Genomic DNA, 14791 nt, shown 5'->3' with positions numbered 1-14791 from the left:
TTATTTTGGCATTTAAGACTCTTTGTTTTGTAGAACCAGTTTGGTAGGAGTACTTTGTTTACACTGTTATACTTTGTTTTTACCGTTGACATTACACAAGTCCCAAGGCTCATAATGTGAATCTGGTTCCGTTTATTACCAGAATTTCGTTAGTTGGATAGTGAGTGAAAAAAATAATCGCATGGAAATAGTAATTCTTTCCTCCATTAATTAAAAAGAAATTAAATGTTATGTGTGTGTTTTGTCTGTGCACCACTTGGGTAGGTGTCCTAGGAGGCATCGCAGTAGGTTGTGAGCCAACATGTGGGTGCTGGGAATTCGAACCAGTCCTTCTGGAAGAGAAGCTTTTACAGGTGAGCGCTCTCCAGCGCTCTCTCATCAGCTTTCCTTGAAACAACCTCTTTTAATAGCCCTTCTCCTCCCACCTTGAGTTCGTCCGTCCGTCCGTCCCTCCCTCCTCCCTCCCTCCCTCCCTCCCTCCCTCCCTCCTCCCTCCTTCCTTCCTTCCTTCCTTCCTTCCTTCCTTCCTTCCTCCTTCCTTCCTTCTTCCTTCTTTCCTTCCTTCCTTTGTACAAAATTCTTGGTATTTTGGTAAGAGGTTGGAGAAGCACCATTGCTAACTTGAAATCACACTTCCAACACAAACTAGATATTCTAGCACTTTGTGTCTGGTTAGTGTATTTTCAGAGTTTTAAATTCAGCTCATGAAAAAGGTGGTAGGTTTGAGGATACAGTTTCGTTTATCTTTTGGGGGATGGGGGAGAGCTGTGATATAGAAAGCAGAGAGTGATAGTAATTGGTGATGAACTTTTTTGCACCTAAGAATGTCAGAAGAGCCACTTTAGGGGAAAATATTAGAAAGTTTACAGGTTCATAGATTCTTAGCATCTCCAATTGTGAGACTATTTCAATATGTAAAATGTTGGAAACTTGCTATAATTTAACAATGAAACCCAAAGTACATATTTGCTTTCCTTAAAATCCTTAAGACATTAGTTAGATAAGATACTTTGTAAAAGGAAAAGATTAGGAGCCACTGAGATGGTTCTGCAGGTGGAGGCATTTGCCATCAGAGCTGATGACTTGAATTCCATTTCCAGAACTATCATGGTGGAGAATACCAACTTCTATAACTAACACTCTCTCTTTCTCTCTCTCTCTCTCTCTCTCTCTCTCTCTCTCTCTCTCTCTCTCTCTCTCACACACACACACACACACTCTCTCTCACACAAAGTTTAAAGATTGGGGAAAACAAGATTCGAGATTGAAAAGGGATGTCTTTCAAAATTACTTTGTCATAAAAATAAGGGAACCGAATAATAATATGTGATTTTACAGAGCACACATAGTCTAGGTAAAGAAAATGGAGAGGAAGTTACACTCTTTTTTTTTTTTTGGTTCTTTTTTTCGGAGCTGGGGACCGATACACTCTTAAAATATAGGTAATGGTATTCTCTTTTAATTCTGGAAGAAAAAAATACTGTTATGGAAATTATGAAAAATGGCATCATTTTAGAAACATTGTTTCTAGTAAATGTTTTTTTCCCCCCCTCTGACTTAAGGATTTAATTGGCAGTATAAGATTCTACAGCATTGAATCAGAAAGCATGACAGTTGGAACATAATTTCAAACAGATGTTACTGACATCTGTGTTAGAGTGGCAGCTGTGGCATGAACATGTTTCCTTTTTTTAGGCGGAAACCATGTTAAAATCTAAAACTAAACTGGGAAAATGGGTAGTGTTCGCTTTTAACATAGTGATTATGACAGCGACAGTTTGGATTTTTGAGTCATGTATGGTCCAGTCATAACTGGCTCTCTGAGTAGACAGCTGGCAAACACTTTTCCTTGAAGTTCTGTGTGCTTATTTTCAAGCGTAGACACTAAGGACCTCTGTCTTAGGATGAGATTAAGATGGAATAAAGTGTCAGTAACAGTGCCTTAAACAAACTAGCAAATGATCAATAACTACCTGCTACTACTATTTAATATCTGAATAAAGGAAAGTTAATATGACAGAGTTCTGACATGTAACTTAATTGTTCTTAAATAAACTACAAAAATGCATGGCCGCTGTAATGAATTATCATAAAACACTGAGATCTTAAAATCTTAGGTGACCTAAGAAGAGAATCCTAAGAAGAGCTTTTCCATCACACTAGAGTTAGTGATAGTCCATAGATTGCTGTGTGCATCTCTATGTATTCTACGTGTTTGTACACATTTCTTCACAAAGTGACATTCATTTCATTAACATGAGTTGCATTATATTTTCTGTTTAAGAATAGCCTCAAGTGAAGTAACTGAGTAGTAAAGATTGAAGATTTTATAATTGCTTCTCTTAATTACATTCACTACAGTCGCATAAAACAATTGAACCCTTTCATACCAGGTGATATGACTATGTGGAAAATTTTGGGTTTATATTAATATTCATTTGCATAGCTAGTACATTTTTCTCTTTGGCTTTTTAAAAAGCAGTTTCTTGTTTTTTGACACCATTACCAGTTATCAGCTAATCACCTTCATTTAGAATCATTTTTAACTTTTAATGACCTCTTCCAACTATGTCAAAAAGGTGCTTTAAAGTGATTTGCAGAGGACTTAGTTTTACACACCTCAGAAGGTAACAATTCGTTATCCCACCTGCTCAAAATGCGCCTCATTAAATGGGCTGTGATATGTAGGTGATCACGTAGTATGAGAGCCTGAATAGCTTACAGACATTTCCTGAGAGAAGACCAAAATTTTTGCCTGTCCTTACTGAAACATTTCTGTTTTTAAAAATATGTGTCTGTGTCATTAATTTTTAAGAGAATTTACATGGAAATTCTGTGAAAAACTTTAATATTTTACCAAATGGTATATTTTAAGCAAAGAACTGAAGTGGATGAAAACCTTATAACTATAATACAAATTTCGAAACTTCCTAGTAATTAACATGCTGATGCCCACCCACATGTCAAGATGTGTGGTTTACGTTAGCTGTTACCTGAAAGCCTGTTGAAGGCTGATTGAAAGCAGGTAGGACTTGTAGAGGTGATGGCAGAAGACATGCTATTCCTTGTCACAGCACTGAGTGATTCTGTTTTCAACCTGCCTGGGGTCCATTGTTTGTTCTTGGGATGTAGGAAGACTGAGTCTGTGAGGGAACGTTCTTCCAGTGCTTGCCCGACAGTTTTGTGTTTTGGTGTCTGATGGTGGTAAGCAGCTACAGACATCCGTTAGTCATAACCGGTGGAGATCCATGTTGTAGCTCTTGAGTAGATCCAGCATCCGGAGTCTCTTCAGCCTGTGAGAGTTATATGTCCTAGAGTGCTCAAGGACTAAGACCTTGACAGCTCTTAGTGTTGGCATTTCTGGGCCTACTATGGTGAGATTTCCCCAGGTCTTTGAGTGTAGCCAGTGTTAAACATTCTTAGCCTGGAGGAGTGTATGTTGAATGGCCCACCTTATGTTAAAAATTGGAGTCTCCAAGAGAATAAATGGCCTTTTTCATATTCATAAAACTGGAGTGATTGAGTTATGTCTTGCTATTATTTCCTGTATATTTTTCTCCCTTGGAATCCTCAGGGGGAGGAAGAGTGGCTAAATTAAAGCTAATACTTTACTAATGGCACTATAATTTAGTGTAGCTTTACATAACCAGCCATGAGTCATATACTTTGATGCAAGAGAAAGCAGAAATCATAATAACTGTAATCTTAGAGTGGGAATATCATATTTTAGACTAAATAACAGAGTGTGACTAGAAATCAGAGCTACTGACATTAGTGTATATTTGTAAATTTCTTTCCTCAGTACTGTTCCTTAGGGTCTCTCCACCCCTTTACCACATAATGTCCTTGCTACGTCTATGGTTTTGCTTTTCAGTTCATAGCTGATACTTTAAGGGGTTACCGTTTTAAGTGTGTCCTTTGGTTTTTGTTTTTAATAAGATGAATAGCCTACAGAAATTGTATACATTCTAGGGACTCCTAGTGATGTTTAATATGTTCTAAATAATGTTTGTGATAGGTTTAGCAGATTTTCTCTAACATTATTTCCTTATGATGAACATGTTATTTTTAATCACTCTCCTGTATGACAGCACAACAGAACGTCTTACTAGCCAGAGTTAACAGCCATTGATGAGCTTTCCCTGTGCTCTCTCTTACCTGTTTTCCACAGCCCACCCTCCCTCGTGTTCTCTGAACTTTTCTGAAGTCGCCTCGCTACTTGCTTACTTGCTACCTGGCTTTCTGTTTGTGTTTCATTCTTTTTATGGTTGAAAAGCATATTAATATGTAGATGCGCCAGTTTTCTTTGTCCAGTAGGCGGTATATAAGATGTAAGATATTTAGCTCATTTCTGTCTAGCTCTGACTAGTGTAGATAATGCTCTGTGTGTGTGTGTGTGTGTGTGTGTGTGTGTGTGTGTGTGTGTGTGTGTGTTATGCCATAGTGATTCCCTTCCCTTCCTGTAGAAATGACGGGTAACCTTAGGTTTTCTTTTCTATTTTTGGTTTATTGAGGAAGCTTGGCACTTTTTCTGTAATGTGTGTGGTGGTTTACCCTTTCCATTGACAATATAGAAGGATTCCTTATGTGCATATTCTCACTAGCACTGCCAATCTCCAGATTGTAGCCATTTTCACTGTGGAAAAATGATAGGTCAGTGAATTTTGATTTGATTTCTTTGAAAAATGATGTTTAAAATTTCATACATATACTGGCCACTGGTATGTGTTTTGATCAATGTCATTTCATTTTATGGCCCATTTTAAAATCAAGCCGCGATGATGATGATGATGATGATGATGATGATGATGATGATGATGATGATGATGCTGATGCTGCTGCTGCTGCTGCTGCTGCTGCTGCTGCTGTGGCTCTCAGGTTTCATATATATTTGGATGTTAACCTCAGATACATATGACTCACATTTATTTTCCACTACATAGGATGGTCACTCTGATTGTTTTACTTTGGTGTGGTGAAGATTGTTTGTCTCATTTTACTTTTTTCTAGAACTTTTCTAGAAAAATTTCTAGTCATTCAATGCCTGAAATGTTTATAGTGAGTACACATTTTGATGTTATTTTTCTTTCTGTGGTAGTTTTATATTGTCAGGCCATGCAGTTAAGACAGTTGAATCCATTGCATTGATTTTTTTCTAATCTGATTGACGGTGGTGGTGTGCTGGTTTCAGTCTTCCGTCTGTGGGAGTACCATTCTCACACTCAAGAAGTAAGAACTGTGGCAGCTACAGAGCAGACTGACGTGGTAACTTTTAGAATACAGTCTCTCAATTTAGGGTATCTGTTTATTAAATTACTTAAACAAGTGAAATTAGGGTAGGACAATCTCAGTTACAAGTAACATTCAAACTGTCTACCCTGTGACGGTCACAAACTATGAGAGTGTGTTGATACTTTTCTTTGACAAAATACCTGACCCGAGTAATTTCAGGAAGCAGAAAGTGTTCATTTTGGCTGCCAGTTTGAGGGTGGTCCTTCACAGTGTCAGTGTTCTGAGGAAGCTAGTCACATTCCATCTGCAGTTAGGAGGTAAAGTGATAAATGCTGCTGGTGTGTATGAAGTGTGTGTGCATGCATGTATGTATGCAGGCATGTAAGTATGTATGTGTGTATATAAGTATGTATGTATGTAAGTATGTATGTATTATGTGTGTAAGTATGTATGTAATACATATGTATGTGTGTAAGTATGTATTGTGTGTGTATGTGTGTGTATGTGTATATATGTGTGTATGTGTGTTTGTGTATATGTGTGTGTGTTTGTATGTATGTATATGTGTGTGTGCGTATATATGTATGTATATATATGTGTGTATGTGTGCGTATGTATGTGTGTATGTGTGTGTATGTATATGTGTATGTATGTATGTGTGTATATGTGTGTATATGTATGTATGTATGTACATGTGTGTATGTGTGTATGTATGTGTGTGTGTATGTGTGTGCATATGTATGTATGTATGTGTGTATGTAAGTGTGTGTGTATGTATATGGTGTGTATATGATGTGTGTGTATATGTGTGTATGTATATGTGTGTATGTATGTGTGTGTGTGTATGTATGTGTGTATGTATGTACATGTGTGTATGTATCTATGTATATGTGTCTGTGTGTGTATGTGTGTGTGTATGTATGTATGTGTGTGTGTATGTAGATGTGGGCACTGCTCAGCCCATGGAATAGTGCTGCTCATCATTCAGATGGATCTTCCCACCTCAGTAAACCTACTCCAGAAAATTCCCTTATGGACAGACACAGCCAGAGGTTTCTCTCCTAGTGATTCTAGTTTCCATCAATCAGACAAACCACCATAGAGGGTAGGGGTCATCATTTTTGCACAGGTTGTTTGTCTTACCCTATCTAACACTGAGTAAAGTCAGTAAAGGATCCCCAGTGCCTTTGCCAAAGCTAGAAGTCAGGACCCATTTTAACAATGCCACTGCTGTGTATGATCCTGTCTTCTGTGTGTGTGTGCGCGTGCGTGTGTGTGTGTGTGTGTGTGCATGCTCATCTTTGTCTCCTGGTACATGTAGAAACCAGAGGCCAACTTCTGCCACCTTTCTTTACCTGCCTCCCACCTTTCTCATTGGCTGGAATTCCCTGACTAGGTTTAGGCTGGAATTCCCTGATTAGGTTTAGGCTGGAATTCCCTGATTAGGTTTAGGCTGGAATTCCCTGATTAGGTTTAGGCTGGAATTCCCTGATTAGGTTTAGGCTGGAATTCCCTGATTAGGTTTAGGCTGGAATTCCCTGATTAGGTTTAGGCTGGAATTCCCTGATTAGGTTTAGGCTGGAATTCCCTGACTAGGTTTAGGCTGGAATTCCCTGATTAGGTTTAGGCTGGAATTCCCTGACTTAGGTTTAGGCTGGAATTCCCTGATTAGGTTTAGGCTGGAATTCCCTGATTAGGTTTAGGCTGGAATTCCCTGATTAGGTTTAGGCTGGAATTCCCTGATTAGGTTTAGGCTGGAATTCCCTGACTGGTTTATGGAATATTAGGTTTAGGCTGGAATTCCCTGATTAGGTTTAGGCTGGAATTCCCTGAGGTTTAGGCTGGAATTCCCTGATTAGGTTTAGGCTGGAATTCCCTAGGTTTACTAATTCCTGATTAGTTTAGGGGCTTTCCCTGACTAGGTTTAGGCTGGAATCCCTGATTAGGTTTAGGCTGGAATTCCCTGACTAGGTTTAGGCTGGAATTCCCTGATTAGGTTTAGGCTGGAATTCCCTGATTAGGTTTAGGCTGGAATTCCCTGATTAGGTTTAGGCTGGAATTCCCTGATTAGGTTTAGGCTGGAATTCCCTGACTAGGTTTAGGCTGGAATTCCCTGATTAGGTTTAGGCTGGAATTCCCTGACTAGGTTTAGGCTGGAATTCCCTGATTAGGTTTAGGCTGGAATTCCCTGATTAGGTTTAGGCTGGAATTCCCTGATTAGGTTTAGGCTGGAATTCCCTGATTAGGTTTAGGCTGGAATTCCCTGATTAGGTTTAGGCTGGAATCCCCTGATTAGGTTTAGGCTGGAATTCCCTGATTAGGTTTAGGCTGGAATTCCGTGATTAGGTTTAGGCTGACAGGCAAGGGAGCTGCAGGACCTGCCTGTTCCTGCCTTCCAGAACATTCACCACTACACCTGTTTTGTTTTGTTTTTTGTTTAAAAGTTTTAAATTTATTTTTATTTACTTACAATGCAGTCGTTGTTCCCCTTCAGTCCTCCCTCCTACAGTTCCTCATCCTATTTCTTCTCCCCTTGCCTCTGAAAGGGTGCACCAGACCTCTTCCATGGGTCTCAAGTTTGTCAAGGATTTTAAGCACATTTTCTCCCAATGAGACCAGACCAGGTGGAGACCTCTGTTACATATGTGCCAGAGGCCTTGGGCCTGCCCCTGTATGCTCCTGGTTGGTGGCTCAGTCTCTGGGAGCTCTCTGGGCTCTGGGTTAGTTGAGACTGCTAGTCTAACAATTGGGTCGCCCTCCCATTCAGCTTCTTCAATTGTTCCTCCAATTTAATCATAGAGGTTCTGACTTCAGTCTACTGGTTGGGTGCAAGTATCTTTGTCTGTCTGTTAGCTGCTGGTAGGGCCTCTCAGAGGACAACCATGTCTGTAAGCACACCATAGCATCAGTAATAGTGTCAGGCCTTGCTGGTGCCCCCCCCTTCTCCCTTTCCAAGTGGGATTGAAGTATCCTTACTCTTTAGTTTGTTTTAATGACCTGTCAATTAGTGAGAGTCGGGTGTTGAAGTCTCCTACTACTATTCTGTGAGGTTCAATGTGTGTTTTGAGCTTTAGTAAAGTTTCTTTTATGAATGTGGGTGCCCTTGCATTGGAGCATAGATGTTCAGAATTGAAACTTTTATCTTGGTGGATTTTCCTTTGTGTATGAAATGTCCTTCTCCATCTTGCTTGATAACTTTTGGTTGAAAGTCTGTTTTATTGGATATTAGAATGGCAACTCCAGCTTGTTTCTTGGTACCATTTGCTTGGAAAAATTTTTTTCCGGCCCTTCACTCTGAGGTAGTATATATCTTCGTCACTGAATTGTGTTTCTTGTGTGCAGCAAAAGGCTGGATCTTGTTTACTTATCCGGTCTGTTAGCGTTTGTCTTTTCATTGGGGAATTGCATCCACTGATGTTGAGAGATAGTAAAGACAGATGATTGCTGGTTTCTGTTATTTTTGTTGCTGGAGGTGTATTCTATGTGTATAATTCTCTTCTTTTACCCAAAACAATGTCGTGAATGTTTAATTTCTTGTATTTTCTTGGGTGTAGTGACCTTCCTTGTTGATTTCCTTCTAATATCCTCTGTAGGGCTGGATTAGTAGAAAGATACTGTTTAAAATTTCTTTAGTCATGGCATATATTGGTTTCTCCATCTATGGTAATTGAGAGTTTTGCTGGATATAGTAGCCTGGGCTGGCATCTGTGTTCTCTTAGGGTCTGGATGACAGCTGTCCAGCGTCTTCTGGCTTTCATAGTCTCTGTTGGGAAGTCTGATGTAATTCTGATAGGTCTGCCTTTATATGTTACTTGACCTTTTTACCTTACTGCTTTTAATATTCTTTAATATTCTTTCCTTGTTCTGTGTATTTAGTAATTTGATTATTATTTGATGGGAAGATTTTCTTTCTGGTCCAATCTATATGGTGTCTGTAGGCTTCTTGTGCATTTATGGCCATCTCTTTTTTAGGTTGGGAAGTTTGTTCTATGGTTGTGTTGAAGATGTTTTCTGGCTCTTTAAGGTGGGTATCTCACCCTCTTCTGTTCCTATTAGGTTTGATCTTTTTGTTGTGTCCTGAATCTCCTGCATATTTTGGGTTACGAGCTTTTTATACTTTGCATTTTCTTCTACCGATGTGTCAATATTTTCTATGGCATCTTCTGTGCCTGAAATTCTCTCTTCTATCTCTTGTATTGTGTTGGTGATGTTTGCATCTGTAGCTCCTGATCTCTTTTCTAAGTTGTCCATCTCTAGAGTTGCCTCCATTTGTGTTTCCTTCATTGTTTCTATTTCCATTTTTAGTTCTTGACCATTTTGTTCAATTTGTACACCTGCTTAATTTTATGTTCCTGTATTTCTTTATGGGATTTATTTGTTTCCTCTTTAAGGGTTTCTACCTGTTTGCCCGTGTTTTTTTGTATATCTTTAAGGGAGTTCTTTACATCCTCCTTAAAGACCTTTATCATCGTCATAAGATGGGATTTTGGGTGAGCATCTTGCTTTTAAGTGTTTGCCAGTGTACAGGGCTTGCTGTGATGGGAGAACTGGATTCTGGTGATGAAGAATCATATTGGGATCTCATGCTTGCCTCTGGCCATCTCTGGTTATCTCTGGTGTTAACTGGCCTGGGTGTCTTTGACTGGAGCCAGCCTCCTTGGAGTCAAGTAGAGCTCTGTGACCTGGGCTAGAGTAGTATCCTTGGAAGTAGGTAGTGCTCTCTTGTTAGGTTGGGCCTCTTGTGTCTGGTTTGAGAAGGTCTCCTGTGTCCCTGATTCTGCAGACCTCCTGGGAGGCAGGCAGGCTATGCCCTTGGTTACTGGGGACCTCCTGGGAGGCATGCAGACTGTAGTGTCTGGGGTGGCAGATCTCTACCCCTGGCTTTTACCAAGTTTTTTCTTATTTAATTGGTTCTGGGGATTGAACTCAGGTCATCATATTTCCACAGCAAGTGCTTTATCCATGTGGAATACCCTCCTAACCCCACACATTAAGTGTTTTGTGTGGTTTGTTGATGTTTCCAGACAGAGCCGTTATTTGCCTCTTTCTGTCTTACTGCTTCTGATGGGTAATCTTGCCTATTAACTTGACTACATTGGTAATCATGTAAACCCACATGTCTGGGTACATCTGACAGGGATTTTCTTGATTGGATTATTTGAGGTAGGACTCTAAATCTGGACATTATTTTGTGGCAGACCACATAAAAGGACATGGAAGAAGGACGTTATTGCTTAGCAAATGCTGGCCCTCTTGCTGGAAAGTTCATGCATCCTGTTGCTGTGACATTCCTTCACTGATATTAGAATGTAGGAGATTTATTTTAACATAGATTGAAAACTAGCAGCTCTCTAGCAATTTTTTGGAGTAGTCTAGATCAGGACTATTTTGGTCTTGAAATTTTTATTAGTTTAATAGAATGATAAGGAACTACTACTATAGATATTTATGTAGCCCCCTTTCTATATTTTAATTATGACACATGATAATGGAGTAATTTCTGACAGTTTCTTTACAAGTATGTTGACTAGTTTTATATCAGTTTGACCCAAGCTAAAGTCATTTTAGAAGAGGGAGCCTCAGTTGAGAAAATGCTTCCATGAGATTTGGCTGTAGCAGGCCAGCCTATATGCCTCTTTCTTAATTAGTGATTGGGAGGAGTTCACTTCAGGATTGTAAGTGAAATGCACTATTTCTTCCCTGAGTTCCTTTAGGTCTGGGTGTTTAGGTACAGCAATAGTAACCCTAGCTCACACACTAAGTTAACCAAATATATTAGAAGTAAACTCCTGGTAATGGTTATACTTGGATCTGATAACAACCTTTTTATCATAAAGAGACATAAACACCACCAGTTTCCCACAATTTAATTAGGGAATACCAAGAACTAATTGTGGCTAAACTAACTTATTTAAGTTTTTTTGACCGTTAAATCGCAAATCAAATTTATATTCTAGTTTTTGCTCATTTCAAATACCCATGTATAAAGCCACCAATTATAGCAGGAAGTTATTACTGCATCTTAGTTTTCCCTTTCCTTTAAAAAATATTTTTTATTTAATGTGTGGATGCTTACTTGGATGTTTGTCTTTGTTCCAAGTGTGTCCAGTGCCCACGGAGGTCAGAGAGGGTGTTTGACCCCAGGAACTTCGATAGAGGTGGTTCTGATTGACCACGTAGGTGCTGGGATCCAAACCTGGATCCTCTGGAGGAGCTGCCAGCACTCTTAACTGCTGGGCCCTCTCTCCAGCCTTCACCTGACTTTTCAAGTTTTAATTACTTTACAGGTAATAAAAACCACACTTATTCACAATAGATGAGAAAATTTAGAAAAGCTGTAGTTTGTCTAAGTACAACCATTGCTGAATATCTCTTGTGTTCTGTGCTCCAGGTCTTTGGTCCTTTTTTAAACCTGCATTCTCCTGTAGTCCAGGCAGGTCTCGGGCTTGGGTTGCTTCTGCCTGTGTCTAGCAAATACTACAGCTGTGAGCCTTTACACTTGTCTGAGGTTACAGTTAACAAGTAGAACTACAGTACACTTTGTGATCTAAAGAGGAATGGAGGGGATTCGTCACTTTTCCCCCTTCTTTGGTCCTCTATTCTTTGTCATGTTACTTGGGTTTGCCTCAGAGAATGGTCTCTTTGTCTTTGCATTTTTCATAGGTGTCCATGCGTTGTGATAGAGCAGTGGGTCCTAGAGAGCTTCATGTAGAGCCACGCTGTACTGACCATCAGTAAAATAGAAATGTGTTGGGTGTGGAAACTTCGCTGTTGCTTTCTGTCATTATTATTATACCAGAAACTCAAATTAGATATATCATCTGTTTGACTTTAAACATTTGTGTGTGGTAACTGTCATGTCTTGAAATTTTTGATGGTTTTAATGGAAATAATACTGTTGAAGTAACAAAATAAATATGAACATCGTTTTTCCAAAGTATCACATATGCTGTCTGCCATTCTAAAACGTCTTCTGTCGTTGGTGAAGATTACGTATTAGGCGTTGTGCAGGAGTTGGAAGCTAGGGTGATGACTAGGACAATACTGTTTCTGCTGTGTTCTACATGTTGTAACCAGTGAGAATTTATGCAGAAAAGATAGAATCCGGGGTGTTCATGGATAAAACTGAGGATTGTGACAGCATGTGGAAGATCGGTGTGTTTGTGACTTGGCACACACGACACAGCGAGAGGGAATGCCAGTTGAGAAGTTGCCTTCCTCAGGCTGGTCCATGGGCTTCCCTGACACATGTTCTTACTAACTGAAGAAGAAGGGCTTCGTTCACAGGATGGGGAGCCACTGTGAACCCGTGGACCAGGGTGGGATGGGAAAGGTAGCAGGACAGTCAGAGGACACATGGTAGCACGCAGCATTCCTTTGTGTTCTCTGCTCCAGGTCCTGGCTCCAGGTTCCTGCCTTGACTCTCTGTCGTAAGGAGCTGTAAACTGTAAGGTTAAGGGAACTCTTTCTTTCCCAAGTTGCTTTGCTCAGTGTTTTCTTTGGCAGCAGACTAGTAAACTAAGAATCAGGGGTGAGCTGAAAACAACAGATGCTGGGACATAAGCTGGTTAACAGGAGGAGTGTTCCAGGCCAGGCAGATCTGTGTGTGCGGATAAAGCATAGGTCAGGGTCTCAAAATAGAACAAAGCATCACATAGATGACTTGAAGTAGTTCATAAGACTAATAAGACTGGGTTGAGACTAGAATGGAGGCCTGGGGTCAGTGGAAGCCGTAGGCTATGATGAAGTATATGGCTCTATCCTAAAAGTAAGTAGGAAAAATGGGATGGTCTTGTATCTTGGGGATTAAGTTTACATTTAGAAGAGAGTTAAAGCTTTTGATGAAGGAGAATTATGTTTGCTGAAATAGTAAATGGAAAGAAAAGTAGTATGTTCAGTTATTTGTGAGGTACTTTTGTGAGCATCAGCATGCAGTGTACCATGCCAACATTATGGTGTTATACTAGTAGTAACCATGTGGAGGACCCAAAGACTGCACTGCTACAGAGCTAGGACGAACCTTGCCTGAGTTTGGATGTCACAAAAGACCATAAATATTTTCAGGAGAGATCACCAGTAAAGAGTGATGGCTGCTGGGTAGTTTTTTTTTTTTTTTTAAGTCCTTTGAATTTAGCAAGAATAATTTTATTGTAGAAACTAGGATGCATAGAGTTATCGGAAAAGTATGCTGTGAGGAAGAGAGAGCAACATATGGAGCAGTTCTGCTGTGAGTGGAGGAGAATTTAGCAGACAGTAGCTGGAGAAGAAGAGAAATTGATAGACTCAGAAGACAAAGGGGAGGATGACGGAGTGGGAGTTGAAGATCTGCATTAGCCTTTAAAGGAAGCGCTGTGCTGGCCCAGGGCCGCTCAGATACCTCTCTTTCTACGTAGACATGGCAGTGTCTTAGTGGATTGGGGTCCCTTACAAGCATAAGCTGTGCCGCTCTGAAGCAGTAGAGGGTTGTTTGTTTCTTTGTTTTTTTTTTTTTTTTTTTTCAAGGGTCAAGAGTCTGGGTGTCTGGGGGTTCACACTTGATGCCATTAGATTAGGCATTTGATTGGAGGAGGAGGACTTTTTATAGATGGTGGCTCTTTACTTGGCCCTCAGGTGGTGGAAGTGTTACAGGAGGCCTCGGTGAAAGGGTGCCTGACTTCCCTCATGGCTTTATTTCTCTTTTCCTACTGCTGTCCAGAGATACTGGGTTCATGTGTATGTGTAGACAATCTGGTTCTGGAAGATACAGTTTAAAACATTTTAAAGCATTGATTGATCTATGCATTTACATGGTGTATTTTAGTTACTTTCAGCTCCCATTTTCCTGCTTACACTTAGCCAGCCTTCTTAGCAAGCTCCCCTGCTACGTTCATGTCTTTTTGTGTGGCAGTTGCTAGGTTTAATTAGAGTTTTTGGTCCAGGTTTGGGTAGGAACTTATGTACTGGGGCAAGGACAACTTCTCTGTGGCTGGATCACTGAAGACAGTGCCACTCCCTCTTCCCACAGCTGTCATCTTCCTCCAGGAAGGGGTGGGAACTTTACCGGCTCCTCCCTCATCCATGATGAAGCTGACTGGCCCAGTCTGCCAGAGGAAACACTTCATTGAGCACAAGTGCTTCACCCAGAAGATAGCTCCCTGTGCTCTGGCTCGGACATTCTTTTTGGTCCGACTCTGTGATGGTCCTTGAACCTTGGAATGGGTGATATGGCTCTCACGATTTTGTTACTATTAGCATATTGTTTTCAACCTTGCACGTGGGGTGGGTTACTGGCTGGGAATGAGTACTCCTTAAATTTGACTTGCTCATTTGCAGATTTGGACAGGAGTCTGAACCAAAGTGTTAAATACATAAACCAGTAAAAGGAACATAAGTAAAACGAAGGTCGAGATGCTAAGCTTTTTAATCCTGTGTTTATTGACTCTTTGATCGTATGAAGCCCCAAGTGAAGAGTTCATATGCTTTAAGTAGAAACAGTCTCTTAAGTCTTGTTACAGAAGTCTGAAAAAATTTACCTGGAACTGTTTTAAAAATGGAGGCGCTAATCCTTATGAAGGCACTC

General features: G+C 40.2%; 1 protein-coding gene across 3 annotated transcripts in view; it reads left to right on the top strand.

The window, feature by feature from the left end:
• The window catches only part of Tusc3 (tumor suppressor candidate 3), a 142018-nt gene that overhangs the window by 1049 nt on the left and 126178 nt on the right, over positions 1-14791 (top strand). The window lies entirely within an intron of this gene.

This window comes from Rattus rattus, chromosome 13 (assembly GCF_011064425.1).
Source record: "Rattus rattus isolate New Zealand chromosome 13, Rrattus_CSIRO_v1, whole genome shotgun sequence".
In the NCBI taxonomy this organism is placed as follows: Eukaryota; Metazoa; Chordata; class Mammalia; order Rodentia; family Muridae; genus Rattus; species Rattus rattus.
This window is presented reverse-complemented; position numbering and strand designations above follow the sequence as displayed.